Source organism: Pinus tabuliformis, chromosome 6, assembly GCF_031772625.1.
Source record: "Pinus tabuliformis cultivar Carrire ecotype Pingquan chromosome 6, CPIR1, whole genome shotgun sequence".
NCBI lineage: Eukaryota > Viridiplantae > Streptophyta > Pinopsida > Pinales > Pinaceae > Pinus > Pinus tabuliformis.
This window is the reverse complement of record NC_142292.1, coordinates 1,146,623,783-1,146,639,196: the sequence shown is the minus strand read 5'-3', so window position 1 is coordinate 1,146,639,196 and position 15,414 is coordinate 1,146,623,783.

Here is a 15,414-nt window from a genome sequence, read left to right as displayed (position 1 = left end):
ACCGTATGTGAAAACCTAACCTAAGTCTTCTAACTAAACTAAATTTATCATATAAGTGAATTACAATAAGCATAGAATATAGCATGTTTAAAACTTTGCATTTACTTGATAAAACATACAAGTAAACTTTAAACAACAACATATTAAACATGTAAGAAATTTTAGTTGCAATAATTTACATAAATAAAACAACAAATGGAAGAATACATACTCTAATGGCTTGGTAGGGATGCTCATCTTGGCTACCCGACTGAATTTACTTCCTAGCCAGCTAGAAATGATTTCCTAGCCCAGTGAACCTCCACAAGTTCCCTAGCCCTTCGAGCCCAAGTCCAACCAGTTGTAGTGTGTCCGAGTTAGAACCAACACTGTCCTATAGATCCAAGATGGATTTCTCTCATTTTTCTCTCCATTCTCTCCCTTCTCTTTATCCACATTCTTTTCAAAAATAAAATCGTCCAATGCCAAAATAATGACCAAGGATCTTCCCCTCTCATCTCATTCTCTTTCCCTTTTATGTCTCTTCCTCCCATCCACTTCAACCACCTATCATTAATGTCATGATTACTCCCTTGTCCTTTATTTTAATATCATTAATTTTCATTACCATATCTTATCCAAAAGTATATTTGAGAAGACACCTTGAGAATAAAAATATGGATATTTAATTTAGAAATAAATTGGAGAAGACCATATCTTATCCAGAAGTAGATTTGAAAAGACACCTTGAGAATATAAATATGGATATTTAATTTAGAAATAAATTGGATAAAACCATATCTTATCCAAAAGTAGATTTGAGAAGACACCTTGTGATCCAAGTGGTTCCAGAAATGCTCAGGAATTGAAAAGTGGCTCTAGAAAGGCTCAAGAGTCAAAGGTGGCACCAAAAAGGCTTGAAAATAAAAATCTTTGTTGGAATAATGTAGAAATGATATGTCCAGATTGTTGGGCCGTTAATATGCCATTATTATTATCACTTTTGAACACTTATTCCACCCATTTCTATTATTCTTCATCGTGTCATTTATTATAATTTATTATATAAATCCATTTTATGATGATTTATGCTTCTATGAATGAATATTATTTATTCTCCTTTATTTCTAATAAATTGATGATTATGCATGATTTTATCAATGATAGTTTTAATAAATCAGTTGTAACATTATTCACCATTTTTAGCCTCCAAGATAATTTCCAGATTGAAGATTTGATCATTAAAAGTGTCAACTCAGAAATTCGCTGGAATAAGAAGTGACGGTTTTGCGGTTGAGATTCTGAGCAAATGAAGCAGAATCTGGAAAATTCGGAACATGGGTTTTGTCCAGAACGGACCCAATTAACTTTAATATAAAAAGGTTTGCCCAAATTCGGCTTGTACGGAGAGAAACATAGGGTTCTTTGAGCACGATTTTCTCAGATTTGTTGTTGCGGTCGCCCTCCAAATCTCAGCTGCAAAGCCAAATTCGTCTTGCTCTTGTTGAAAGCTGGATGGAAATATATCTTCTTGTTTATGAATTGGTTGGAAACAATCCAATTTTGTAATAGAAATCATGTTGTAGTTATCTCTATTGTAATTTCTCTCTGATCTCTCTCTATTTAAATGAAAACAGAGATCAGAGATGGAGATGGCTAAGAGAATGGAGAATTGAGGATTTAGAATTAAGAATTCATGATAGGATAGGAAGAAGAAAGGATTGTTTCATGTTGTAAGTCTCAAAGCTGCTGCTGTTGTAATGATTTTACCATTTAATGATTAATACCTGATTTGGGAGTAGTTGTTCATTCTTTTCATCTGAAGTAGCCCAGCAGCATCCGCTGGCGGGTAAGGGCCCAGCCTCTGGTGGAGTACGCTACTGCTGTGTATCATATCTTTACAATTGCTGCTGTGTGATGGTTTGATTTATTTCCTATTCTTTTGAATTGCATTATTTTACAGTTTCATGTTTTTATAGTGTGCTGTTAGAATATTTTATGGAATTGTTTTATTGCACAAGTTGAGATTGAATCGCGTGGCTATTCGTTTCCATCATAATAGAGATTATTATCCTTTTCAACTTATATTGTTATGCTATTCATTTCAAATGTAAAGCTTTGTTGTTCATTTCAGATTGTTGGTTATTCGATTCCACTAATCAGAGTTTGTTGTTCAGATTTATTAAATATGATTCGTTGTTTAATTCCTTTAATTATAAGTTTGTTGTCCATTTACTTCGCTGTTCAGTTTGGTTGATTAATTGCAAGAGTTTGATTTTAAAGAATTTTCCTAGTTTACTTTCAAAGGAAACTTTAGTTCAATTTTGATTTCCTTTTGATTGCTTTAAAGCAGGACTGTCAACTGTAGAGAACATTGGTTATTGCTTCCTTGTTCCCAGATTGATTGTCTTGTTCCGGTTTGATTTCAATTGCATCAATATCCAGAGGAATGAGTTATTGCTACTATATCCTCGATTGATGGTTGTTTGAGTGAATGATTTAGTTTAAGAACATTTCAGTTTCTTGCTATTCCATTTCTTAATTGTTGTTCCATTTCTCATCTGTCATTCCATTTCCTGTTATTCGCATTATCTTTGCTTTGGTGTGAAGAACGATCTGAAACTGTAGTGGGTATTGGCATTTGCTGTCTAGTCCCAAGATTGATGATCTGTTCCTTGATTACTTTTGGTTACATCAGTTTCCAAAGGGATGAGTTATTTCTACTGGACCCTTGACTGATACATTGCTTATTTTTCCGAATGCATGATTTAAGTCTTAAAGTGCTTTGTTGTAAGTAGATTTTATTTCCAGCTTTCATTTACTTTTGGATTTTGAGCACTATACTGCAAAACATTACTCTTGAGTAAATAGCCGCCTCAGACTAAGTACACTCTTGAAATAAAAAGTCGTCCCAGGGTTGATAATTAATGTGAAGGTAATTATGAGTTCAAAAGACACCTTTTTATCGCTCCACATTTTGGCACCGTTGCCGGGGAGAGTGTAGCCATTTCTAAAGAGTAGTGTGAATCTGATGAGTGCCTGCTAGGGAAGAGTTGGATCTTAAAAACGGAAGGTAAGAACCTGCGTGCGGAGCATGTAAAAGCCCTGCTCCACTATCCGCTTTCTTAATGGATTTACTGTTGCTTTGTTGGGTAGAAATAGATGTTTGAATTTTTGTGTGAATGAATTAAAAGAAAAAAATAGAAATTTTGAAAAACAAATCTCATGATTTCTCTCAAGTGGTGATGTAAGCACCACCCATTTCACTAACCGATTGACAGGAACATTTGAAGAAGGGGCCTCGAAGAAACACATGAAGAACATCTTCTATTATGGTAAGAAATGGATCACATTTTTACTTTTGAATTTCCTATCAAAGATCTAGGAGGAGTGACACAAATGCACATAATTCCCCCATTGTCTCTACCAAATTTTCATGGCTTGACAAATGAAGATCCAGATACATTCTTATTTGAGTTCGAAATACTTTGTAGAGGATATGATTATTGTACTAATGATCAAAGATTGAAAGTGTTTCCTCTTACTCTAAAAGGAGAAGCTCTCCGATGATTCATGAGCCTAGGTGGGAATTGCATCCAAACATGGGAGGACATGAAGAACATATTCTTGAAGAAGTACCAAGACTATTGCAAATCCAATGAAGATATTTTCAGTATGATACAAGGGGAAGATGAAAGTTTGGAGGATTATGTAGATCGATTTCATTATAACCTTCAAAAATCAAAGCATAAGCATTTGGAAAAAGAGATCTTAAAAACACTCATTCTTAAAGGAATCAAAGACGAATTTTTAGAACTCTTAAATCTGATAGAAAAAGGTGATGTTTTTTAGTTATCATATGATGATGTTATTCAAGAGGAATCTCCAAGGCTGGTAAGAATTCTAGAGATGTTTGTTCTTTCTTTTCCAAATCTGCTACAAGAATAGGAGACATAAGAGCTGAAATCAATACTTTATTTGAAAATTTTAAAGTTGATTTTATTAGCTCTCTAAGTTCAAAATTGGATGCTTTGTAGGTTCAGAAAAATCAAGAATTTGATGAAGTGTTTTCCACTCATGACCGAAAGGAGCAGTCCATAGATAGTTGTTCTTCCTTATCTAGGATGGAAGTAGCATATCAAAGAGATGAGGAAGATGCAACAAAGTCAAAACCATGGAAATCATGGCCTACAGGTATGGCTCAAAACACTTTCTCTTCATTCTCTTACTTGCATAATCCATTATGGAATACTCATGTTTTAGGGCAGCCATGTCCATCTCAATATAACCCCCACAAATCTCAAGTTTGGCATGGTTCATCTCATGCTTGCATAACTACTCTCCCTCATCTTGTAGCACAAGCACATTCTCCATATTCTCCACCAGCTCTTCCACAACACCTTGCTTTCCCATCAAAACCATTCACACAACCCAATCAACCACATCATCAAAATGCTCCATTCCTTACACATTTTCCTGCTCAACTAATTCCACACCCTCACCATAATAAACCAGTACAACATGCTTACAATGTTGAACTGCCAAATTTACCGACCCTTCCCACCCATTCTATCTCACATGCGCCATTAGAGAAAACTTATAATGAGATTCAGAATGTTTCAAATTCAAAAATTGTAGAAGCTATGGAAGAAAATGAGGTTTCTTATAGTATGTATCAACCAGCTATTTTAAAAGCTCAAGAACTTCATGATCTGATGGATATGAGAAATCAAGAAAGTAACGGATACATTGAACATTGGTTTCACTCCATCATTTGTTTGCAACATCACTCTATGCTTCAACAATTTTTGATACCATTTTTTGAAGGGAAGTTGGCTTCTCATACCCTAATATCCATTAACATGCATTTTTCAAATTTGGGTATGTGCATACATGAAGCCCTATTTCGAAAATGGTTCCATTGGAAGAACTCCTATACGTAGTCATATTCATTTTTTAAATCAAAATAGGTTAGTGTAGAAAATAAAATAAATAAGGGAATAAATAAATGCATTTTGTTTTTTTTTAAAACTAGTTGTTTCTTCTGTTGCAACACGCTATTGAAATCAACATCGATGATAGATGTTTCAATTCATTTGTGTATGTAGATGATTTATAATAGAAATAACACTTCTACAAACACTTATATTCATCTTTATCATCAATATGAAAAAATGGTTGAATATCATTTTTTTGGCTTGCAGGCTTGATGAGATTTTTGGAAAAACAGTCGGGACAGTCATGTTTTGAGGGACCAAAAGTGAATATTTTTAAAACCTGTTTCTACCCTAGGTAGCCCTTGATGTCTACTTTCTATCCCAATTTGAGCCACTCAATTTGGATTTGAAACGAAAAAGTTAGAAACAAAATATTGACAGGGTGTCTAGTGGGCAGCTCAGGAACAGAGTTGGGACAATCGGTTTTTGGAGGCATAAATGTTTGAATTTTTAAAACCTGTTATTATAGTAGATTCCCCTATGAATCTAGTTTACAATTCAATTGGAATCACTCATTTTTGATATCGTATGGGGAAGTTATGATCAAAATACTGACTGTATATCGTAAATCAACACCCTTAAAACTATGTCTTTCTGACTGTTCCTTACAGTATTTGACCTATCAATTCTTCTTTTCTTCAAAACTTGTTTCTATTGGAGATAAATAAATTAATCTAATTTAATTTCCAATTTGAATCATTTGAATCCGACATCAAACGAAAAACCTATGCTTAAAACATTAACTGTTGGTCTGAGCTGGGTAATCGAAAATGACTCTGTTATGCAGGTTGTTCTAACTAAAATTGACATATCATATCATTGAATTTTTAAAACCTGTTTCTATTGGAGATACGCCTTTGAATTAGCTCTCATTTCGCTTTGGAATCACTCAATTTGGACGAAAAACAAAGAAGTTGTGATTAAAACACCGCTGGTTAGTATGGTCGACCACTGCTCTCCCGCAGGTGACAAATAAATTTTACTTTGTTATTTTCTCTGTGGATTTGTTATATAGAGTAACTACTTGTTAGTTTTTTACATAATTCTTGGATTAGGGGAGCCTGATCACCTCTCTTTCTCCATGATTTGATGTTTTATTGCAGGTAGACACTCGTTTTTTGCAGGTCTTGGGAAAATAAAGAAGGTCAATTTATGGACGAGTGATTTTTGAAAGAAATTTTAATGAAACAAATGAATTTCATCCAAGTCATTACCCAACGGATTCATAATAGAAGAAATGAAGAATTGATTTCGATTTGAAGATTCATGTCTTGTCACTGTTGCCAAAACATTTTTCAAAAAGATCATTTTTTTTACATAATATCATAGCTGTTGTAACTTAATTTACATATTGTTTTTAAATAAAATGTTGTTTCTTTTCTAATTTCTCTTATATTTTGTGTTTCAGGTATTGCTTCATTCAAAGTGTAACTCATCATCAACATCAATGCCGTGAACAGCTAATTTGTTTTTTTTGCATGTTTGCATTTTATGATTGTCCATTTTGTTGTTCCTTTCTGAATGGAACAACACTTCTGCACTTTCACGTTTTGTTGTTCCTTTCTGAATGGAACAACACTTCTGCACTTTCACGTTTTGCTGTTTCTTTTCGAATGGAACAACACTTCTGCACTTTTCATTTTTGCTGTTCATTTTCCAAAGGAACGACACTTTTCATTTTTGCTGTTCCTTTTCCAAAGGAACGACACTTGTGTTTTTGCTGTTCCTTTTCCAAAGGAACGGCACTTGCGTTTTTGCTATTCCTTTTCCAAAGGAACGACACTTTTCATTTTTCGCTGTTCTTTTTCTAAAGGAACGACACTTGCATTTTTTCTGTTCCTTTTCCAAAGGAGCGGCACTTTTGATTTTTGCTGTTCCTTTTCCAAAGGAACGACACTTGTGTTTTTGCTGTTGTTTTTCCAAAGGAACGACACTTTTCATTTTTGCTGTTCCTTTTCCAAAGGAACGACACTTTTAGTTTTTGTTGTTCCTTTTTCCAAAGGAACGACATTTGCATTTTCACACTTTTTAATGTGTATTTTTGCTTTTTGGTGTGCATTTCCTTTGTTGCTCCCTACAAGGAACAACATTTTTTTTGAGTGTTTTTGCTGTTCCTTCAAAGAAGCTACACTTTGGGATTATTTTCGAGAGCAACCCTTCCTTCCTATTGTGGAATTATTCTTAGTTCATCTCAACCACATTTTATTGATTCCCTTTCATGGCATGAAGTACACTATTTTTATGAAGACAAGAATTATGGATTCTTTTGAAGCAAGTTAATATCATTCATGTTATGATCTTTAACAGGACAACTCCTTGATGATAGCTTATTTTCAAAAAGAGACACAATTATTTATATACTACTTTACTGCATTGTTTTCTGCTGTACATGATAGTGATTGATCATCTTAATACCATGCTGGTTCCACCCTTCCTGGTTATAATATTCTCTGTCTGTAATAAATGAGATTATGGGTATATTTTTTTATATTGACATGTTCAACTTCTTCCACCATCCCTGCTCTTAAGGAGTACTGAGCCTCCCTCTTTTTATCATAAAAATGTGTAATAACAACAAAATTTTGTTCGCAGATGGAGGATAGGGGGTCTCATTACGAGCCAGCCTACCATGTTCATAAGGCTGTAACAAAGTGACATTCCCATTATGGCCACCACACCAGGGTTATGATCCACTGGATAACCAGATTATCCTTGGAACAGGAGGTCTCATCACGAGCCGGCCTGATCACTTCTGCTACATCTCAGTGAATGACAGTGTGGTTATCTGGTTACCACGCCAGCGCACTAATCTCTTCTGTAAGAACAACACTGAAACTCTCTAGTTATAAATTGAGGATTCTGGCTCATATGGGTTAAAAAGCAACCTTGTCGAGGCTATGGACGCCTGCTGGCAGCAGAGGCTCTGCTTATGGTATTGAAGTTATATCTTATTGTCAATTATTACTATAATACTCTTTTCTTATTTTTTCTTTTTATCAGAGAAGTTATTTCCTTAATTGTTTTTTCCCTATTTTGAACTTTTATGCATGAGAAATTGGTTTATGATCAATCGCATCATTTTCAACTAGCATACTATCAGTAAAGCATCTTTTTGGCATATTGTTGTTCTTTTTCTCTTTTTCATCACTTATCATCAATTCAAAGCGTCCTATCTCTTATTCATAACTATCTTTACACACTCCACTCTCATTATAACCATAACTCTCGTCGTCCTATCATTGATATGTGTATTCTACTGCTGTATTGTTCATTCCCTTTCCTTGCCATCAGCACAACACCTCTCATATGCTTTATGGTCATGGAATTCCTTTTCCAATTGGAGGGGGGAATGTATGCATTATGGGATTGCATGCGATATGATTACTGCACTCTTTCATCACTTGTTGATTTTCCAAAATATTAGTATTGGATGTATACATAAGTTTTTATGATTGAAATTTTTGCATGCATCTTATCTATTGCTTACACTATGGATTCAAGAACATTGTATGCAAAATAGTGATTTGTTTACAGGAGAACAACAAGTATGGGGGGAAACTCTATTCGCAGCATGACCACACTATTGCAACCAACAGAAGAGGCTCGAGCAACTCGCGAATACGAACAATTCTTCAGACATGATGTGCTTGCCTGGATTCTACCTTTTGCATCACTTTCAGTGCCAACTCTGCCTACATCAGTTTCAACAAATGCTAGTACATATATGTCATTCCACATTTTTCTTTTTGGAGGTAAAACTTGAGGTAAAATAGCATAATTTTCTGATTTATTACGAATTTAGGAGAATTTAATGAAATCCATTTTGAGCATTATTTATCATCCTTCATTCTACATCTTTACCACTTCCCCTTTTTCAGCGGCATATTATCTTTCAGTTTGGGGGAGTGTTGCTTTCATTCATTTCTTTCTTATGACCATGTCATTCATATTCTTTATCATCTATTGCTATTCTTATTCATTCTCAACACCTCCCTTATTCCATGTTGTTTTACACCAAGCATAGACTTCAACAGATAGTAGCAACCACCTCTATTTGTTTTCTAGCATCGCATGAGGGTATGCTAATTTTTCAAAGAGGGGGAGGAATTGCTACGCATGATGGATGTTTGAATTGCTACGCATGATGGATATTTTCTATTTTCTTTCTCATTTAAGGCATACAATTTCAGTTTAGAAATTGATTTCCATAATATTTTTAAAGCTATGAACTCAATTCTTGTGATTTTTGGAAAACACAGACGTATCATTAATACAAACCCAGACAATTTCAAGATAAATTGGTTCATAAAATTTTGGAAATCATGCACTCTCACCTACAACCATTTTGTTTATATCTCATGATCCGTTCATCAAAACAATCTGATTTTTGGATTATAAAGGCATTCATATATTATAAATTTACTTGCCAAATTTCAACAAAAGCTGGTTTGTAGTTTTTGAGAAAATGGTTAATGAAGTTTGCTGTTACTTATATCATATTTTGTTGCAACTTCATATATACATATAGTTGAATGTCAATGTAAAAATTGTTATGCCTTCATCAAGATTACTAAAAGTAAATATTCATTAATTAAGGAAGAATTCATTTGTTCTATCCATTTCATGAGCTGAGATGAACATATTTTTTATTGCTTGGTTAACACATGGGTTTTTGTCTTTGCGTTGCATGAGGACATGCAATATATTCAGTTTTCGTTGCATGAGGACATGCAACATATTGAGTGTGGGGGTATGTTGGGTCGTTAATATGCCATTATTATTATCACTTTTGAACACTTATTCCACCCATTTCTATTATTCTTCATCATGTCATTTATTATAATTTATTATATAAATCCATTTTATGATGATTTATGCTTCTATGAATGAATATTATTTATTCTCCTTTATTTCTAATAAATTGATGATTATGCATGATTTTATCAATGATAGTTTTAATAAATCAATTGTAACATTATTCACCATTTATAGCCTCCAAGATAATTTCCAGATTGAAGATTTGATCATTAAAAGTGCCAACTCAGAAATTCGCTGGAATAAGAAGTGATGGTTTTGCGGTTGAGATTCTGAGCAAATGAAGCAGAATATGGAAAATTCGGAACATGGGTTTTGTCCAAAACGGACCCAATTAACTTTTTCAAAGAACGGTTTGCCCAAATTCGGCTTGTACTAAGAAAAACACTGGGTTCTTTGAGCACGATTTTCTTAGATTTGTTGTTGCGGCCGTCCTCCAAATCTCAGCTGCAAAGCCAAATTCGTCTTGCTCTTGTTGAAAGCTGGATGGAAATATATCTTCTTGTTTATCAATTGGTTGGAAACAATCCAATTTTGTAATAGAAATCATGTTGTAGTTATCTCTATTGTAATTTCTCTTTGATCTCTCTCTATTTAAATGAAAACAGAGATCAGAGATGGAGATGGCTAAGAGAATGGAGAATTGAGGATTTAGAATTAAGAATTCATGATAGGATAGGAAGAAGAAAGGATTGTTTCATGCTGTAAGTCTCAAAGCTGTTGCTGTTGTAATGATTTTACCATTTAATGATTAATACCTGATTTGGGAGTTGTTGTTCATTCTTTTCATCTGAAGTAACCCATCAGCATCTGCTGGCGGCTAAGGGCCCAGCCTCTGGTGGAGTATGTTGCTGCTGTGTATCATATCTTTACAATTGCTGCTGTGTGATGGTTTGATTTATTTCCTATTCTTTTGAATTGCATTATTTTACAGTTTCATGTTTTTATAGTGCTGTTAGAATATTTTATGGAATTGTTTTATTGCACAAGTTGAGATTGAATAGCGTGGCTATTCTTTTCCATCATAACAGAGATTATTATCCTTTTCAACTTATATTGTTATGCTGTTCATTTCAAATGTAAAGCTTCGCTGTTCATTTCAGATTGTTGGTTATTCGATTCCACTAATCATAGTTTGTTGTTCAGATTTATTAAATATGATTCGTTGTTTAATTCCTTTAATTATAAGTTTGCTGTCCATTTACTTCGCTGTTTAGTTTGGTTGATTAATTGTAAGAGTTTGCTTTTAAAGAGTTTTCTTAGTTTACTTTCAAAGGCAACTTTAGTTCAATTTTGATTTCCCTTTGATTGCTTTAAAGCAGGACTGTCAACTGTAGAGAACATTGGTTATTGCTTCCTCGTTCCCAGATTGATTGTCTTGTTCCGGTTTGATTTCAATTGCATCAATATCCAGAGGAATGAGTTATTGCTACTGTATCCTCGATTTATGGTTGTTTGAGTGAATGATTTAGTTTAAGAACATTTCAGTTTCTTGCTATTCCATTTCTTAATTGTTGTTCCATTTCTCATCTGTCGTTCCATTTCCTGTTATTCGCATTATCTTTGCTTTGGTGTGAAGAATGATCTGAAACTGTAGTGGGCATTGGCATTTGCTGTCTAGTCCCCGGATTGATGATCTGTTCCTTGATTACTTTTGGTTACATCAGTTTCCAAAGGGATGAGTTATTGCTACTGGACCCTTGACTGATACATTGCTTATTTTTCTGAATGCATGATTTAAGTCTTAAAGTGCTTTGTTGTAAGTAGATTTTATTTCCAGCTTTCATTTACTTTTGGATTTTGAGCACTATACTGCAAAACATTACTCTTGAGTAAATAGCCGCCTCAGACTGAGTACACTCTTGAAATAAAAAGTCGTCCCTGGGTTGATAATTAATGTGAAGGTAATTAGGAGTTCAAAAGACACCTTTTTATCGCTCCACATAGATAGAGTTGATGCACTGTGTTCTCGTAGTTAGTGTTTGAGTCTATCTGTCATGAGTTGTGTCTTCGTAGTTTATGTTGTGAGTTGGTGATCCGAATTATTTGGGTCTAGATTGCCCTAGAAGCTGTCTATGTGTGCCTATATAATGTATTGGTTGTCCAAACAGTTTGATCAATAAGATTTGGTTTTATTCTTGTGCATCTCTCTGATTTTCTAATTGTCTTCAATATGTAGCCAAACCAATAGCAAATTGTAGTGTTTATCATTATGGTTTTGATGGTGCAAACGACACTCAAATACGAGTCCAAATGGCCAACTTATGGCTCTTTAAAGTTTGACAGGACAAGGAAAAAATGGACCCATAGTATGCCACATGGCATCCCAGTTAGTAGGAAAGACCAACGACGTACATGGTAGCCCATCCTCCATTGAAACTTGGTGCTCAATCATTAGCTCTTTGCTCCTGCAAAAATACAGAAAAATATAATAATTCCATAAAAAAAAATAATCCATAAAACAAAAAGAAAATACTAAAAGAAAACCATATTTAAGAAAATGGTTATTGATATATTATGGTTATAACTAAAGTCATAAGAAAACCATATAGAGTAAAAAATAAAAAATAAAAAATAAAAATAAAAATAATATGTGGATTGTTTAAATCAACAAATATTATATGTGCACACTATATATATTATGTGTGGTTTAAAAATATTTGAAATAACATATGGGTGGTTGTTTGTTATATGGTTAATACCTATATAAAACAATAAAATTTCAAAAACCAAACATAACTGCATTCCTCAATTAATTAAATGGCAGCAGACTTGGGTATTTAAAAAGGTTTGGGTTATTTGTTATGTAATGAAAATTTGAAATATGGTTATAACCATACAAATGGTTAGAGAATAATCCAACAGATACGTTGAAGTGGTTGCAGCCCATGGGGTTTGACCTAAGGTCAAAATTTTATTAATAGTAACATTTTCCAATCAACCACAAAAAGAACATGGTAATTGTTGCCGACCTTATGCATATAAACTATGTTTTGTCACTCATACGGGAACAAACTCGTGGGTCGTGGAGGAACCATGCATGGAGCCGAGTGCATGAAGCGAGTAGAACTACAACTATGGGAACCATGACCAAGGAAAAACTCTGTCGGCGTGTATTTCGAGACAGATTTTCAGGGAATATTTGCAGGGATATTCTTTGTGGAATCATGAGGAATCTAAAATATTTTTTTGATGTTAAAATTTCACAGTGACAGAGTTATGACAACTTTATACTCAAACAAACTAGAATTTTTCCAAGAGTTTGATGGCATGATAGATTTTCAGATCCGAGCAAAAAAATTTCAGTGAACTTGCAGAGAGAAATTTTTGTGGAATCATGAGGAATCTAAAAGATTCCCTAAGGGCTGAATTTTGATAGTTTCAGAATTAGGCCGACTTTATACTCATTTTTCTTAGTTTCGCACAAGGAGCACAATGGTGAAGTCAAATATATCATACGAGTAGCATAATTCCAATCTAGCGAGAATGAATCTTTGGGGAATCTTTCAGATTCCTGGGTGCCCATAATTGATGGTGTCAGAAAGGGGTCAAGTTTATAGTCATTTGACATGATTTCACACTACGAATTCAACGGGGCAATGCATTTCTTCAGTAGAGCTTTGCATTTTTAGGTCATCCCCGAAAGTGGAGGTATATGATGCAATGATTCCATGTTTTTCTTTTGATTTACTTAGGTGATGATTTTGAGTTTGAGATCCTTGTTTATCATTTTGTTGGAGGATACTTGTATGCCGCTTCATGTGATAATTTATTATCTTGTCATGTTAAAGGAGGCCCTATATGAGTGAGAGTTCCTATAGGAGAACGTATCATAGAGAGACATGCCACTCTAGTCGAGGGAGTTTATCCTTGTAATGAAAAGGACTACACCATGTACTCATCATCGTCTTGCAACATTCAATGAAGTGTTCTCCCCACTCTTGGCACCAAGCCCGCAGATGTAACCCACATTAGGTGAATTTCGTTATCAACTTGTTTATGTTCTTTGATTTGATAGTTGTCGTTAGGTTTCCTCTTCTTTAAAGTATGCACATGTGGTTTTTCATACTTTTTCACATGCAATTCTGCTAACATAACAGAAGTAAAAGATATGGTTAATTCTAGTGGATGAAAAAATTTGGTTAATGTTTGGTATCAGAGTGGTCTTCTCGTTGATATGAATTATGAGCGTGAATGATAACCAAAGATTGAACGTGCAACAAAAAGGAACATGGAGAACAACAATGATATCTACGAGGACCTCCTTAGGATGACACACATGGTTGATTTAATGTATGCAGATTATGAGGAGAAAATGACAAGAGAGGAATATGAGAAAGAAAGAGAAGAGGAAGATTCTCCATCTCCATCTTCCAATGATTATTCATCTTCTTCATCATCTTCTCATCATTCAAATGAGGAGATCAATCAGATTCTTCAAGCAGAGGATGCTGAATTAAGGGGACTTCTACAAGAAGAAAAAGTGGAGAAGCAAAGATTGCAACTTCAGTTACGAGCCACGAAAGAGGCCTTGGAAGAGTTGAAGTGCAACTAAGGCTTAACGAAGCCATCATCACTTGCTTCAAAATTGACAACTGAGGTAAATAGTGTTGACCGTTCTTCAGTTTCATTTTCACATGATGCTATTTCTATTAGAAGCCTTGAGGTACCCATTCTAGGAACTGACCTGAGACTCCTTACCAAGATAGGAGACACTGAAGATGTTGACAATGCTAGAAGTTGGTCAACTAAGGGGTCTCATCAATGTGAAGTCCCAATTACACCTCAAACCATTTGGAGTACGATCCCCATCCAAAATATCAGCCTGGTTTCCATGTATTCTTATAGTTTTTCCTTGGTTCTACTATCATCAAGAGAGAAGAATGCAGGTTGCCTTCGAAACACGAGGGGGTGTGCTTGGTGAGTGTTCGATCATATGTGTGTCAAATTTTTTTCACTATGGCGGGGTGGAAAAGTGAGCCTCTAATAGATAGGTAGTAGTACCACCCCAATAGAGACACACATGAACAATAAGGGTTTGTACGACATCAAGTGGAAGTCCACAAATATGTGATGGTAATTGAAACCAATATAACGAGGAAGGTCTATCTAATATCCAACAGAATAGTCCATGAGGATGCAACAATGATAACAGAAACGATAACACATTCTCAATATGATAAGTAATAAAATAACCAAAATAGTTAAACTACTTTAGCATAAATGAAAGTAAACATGAATTACAAGCTTTCTTCTAATAGTCCTACAAATTTCCATAATCTATGGATGAAGAACATGCTGGCCCATAGGGATTTTCATATTAAGTAAAATTTCCAAGACGTGTAGATAATGAATACCACTAACTCCAATAGTGGAGTGTTGGAGCCACTCCTTGCTCCTCAAAAGAACTAGCTTATCTCTCTGATGCCTTGCGGGAGGAGCCAGGGTGAAAATTCCTTTGCTCATACAATGAGGGTGTATATATAGCTAAAGGGTGATGCTTCATGCTCCTTGTTACTCTTTGACTACCCTCATGACTATTTGGCATCCTATGACTATTGGAATTACATGAATCTTCAGATTCCATGTGTGTACTTTGGACTTCCACTTTACAATACATGTC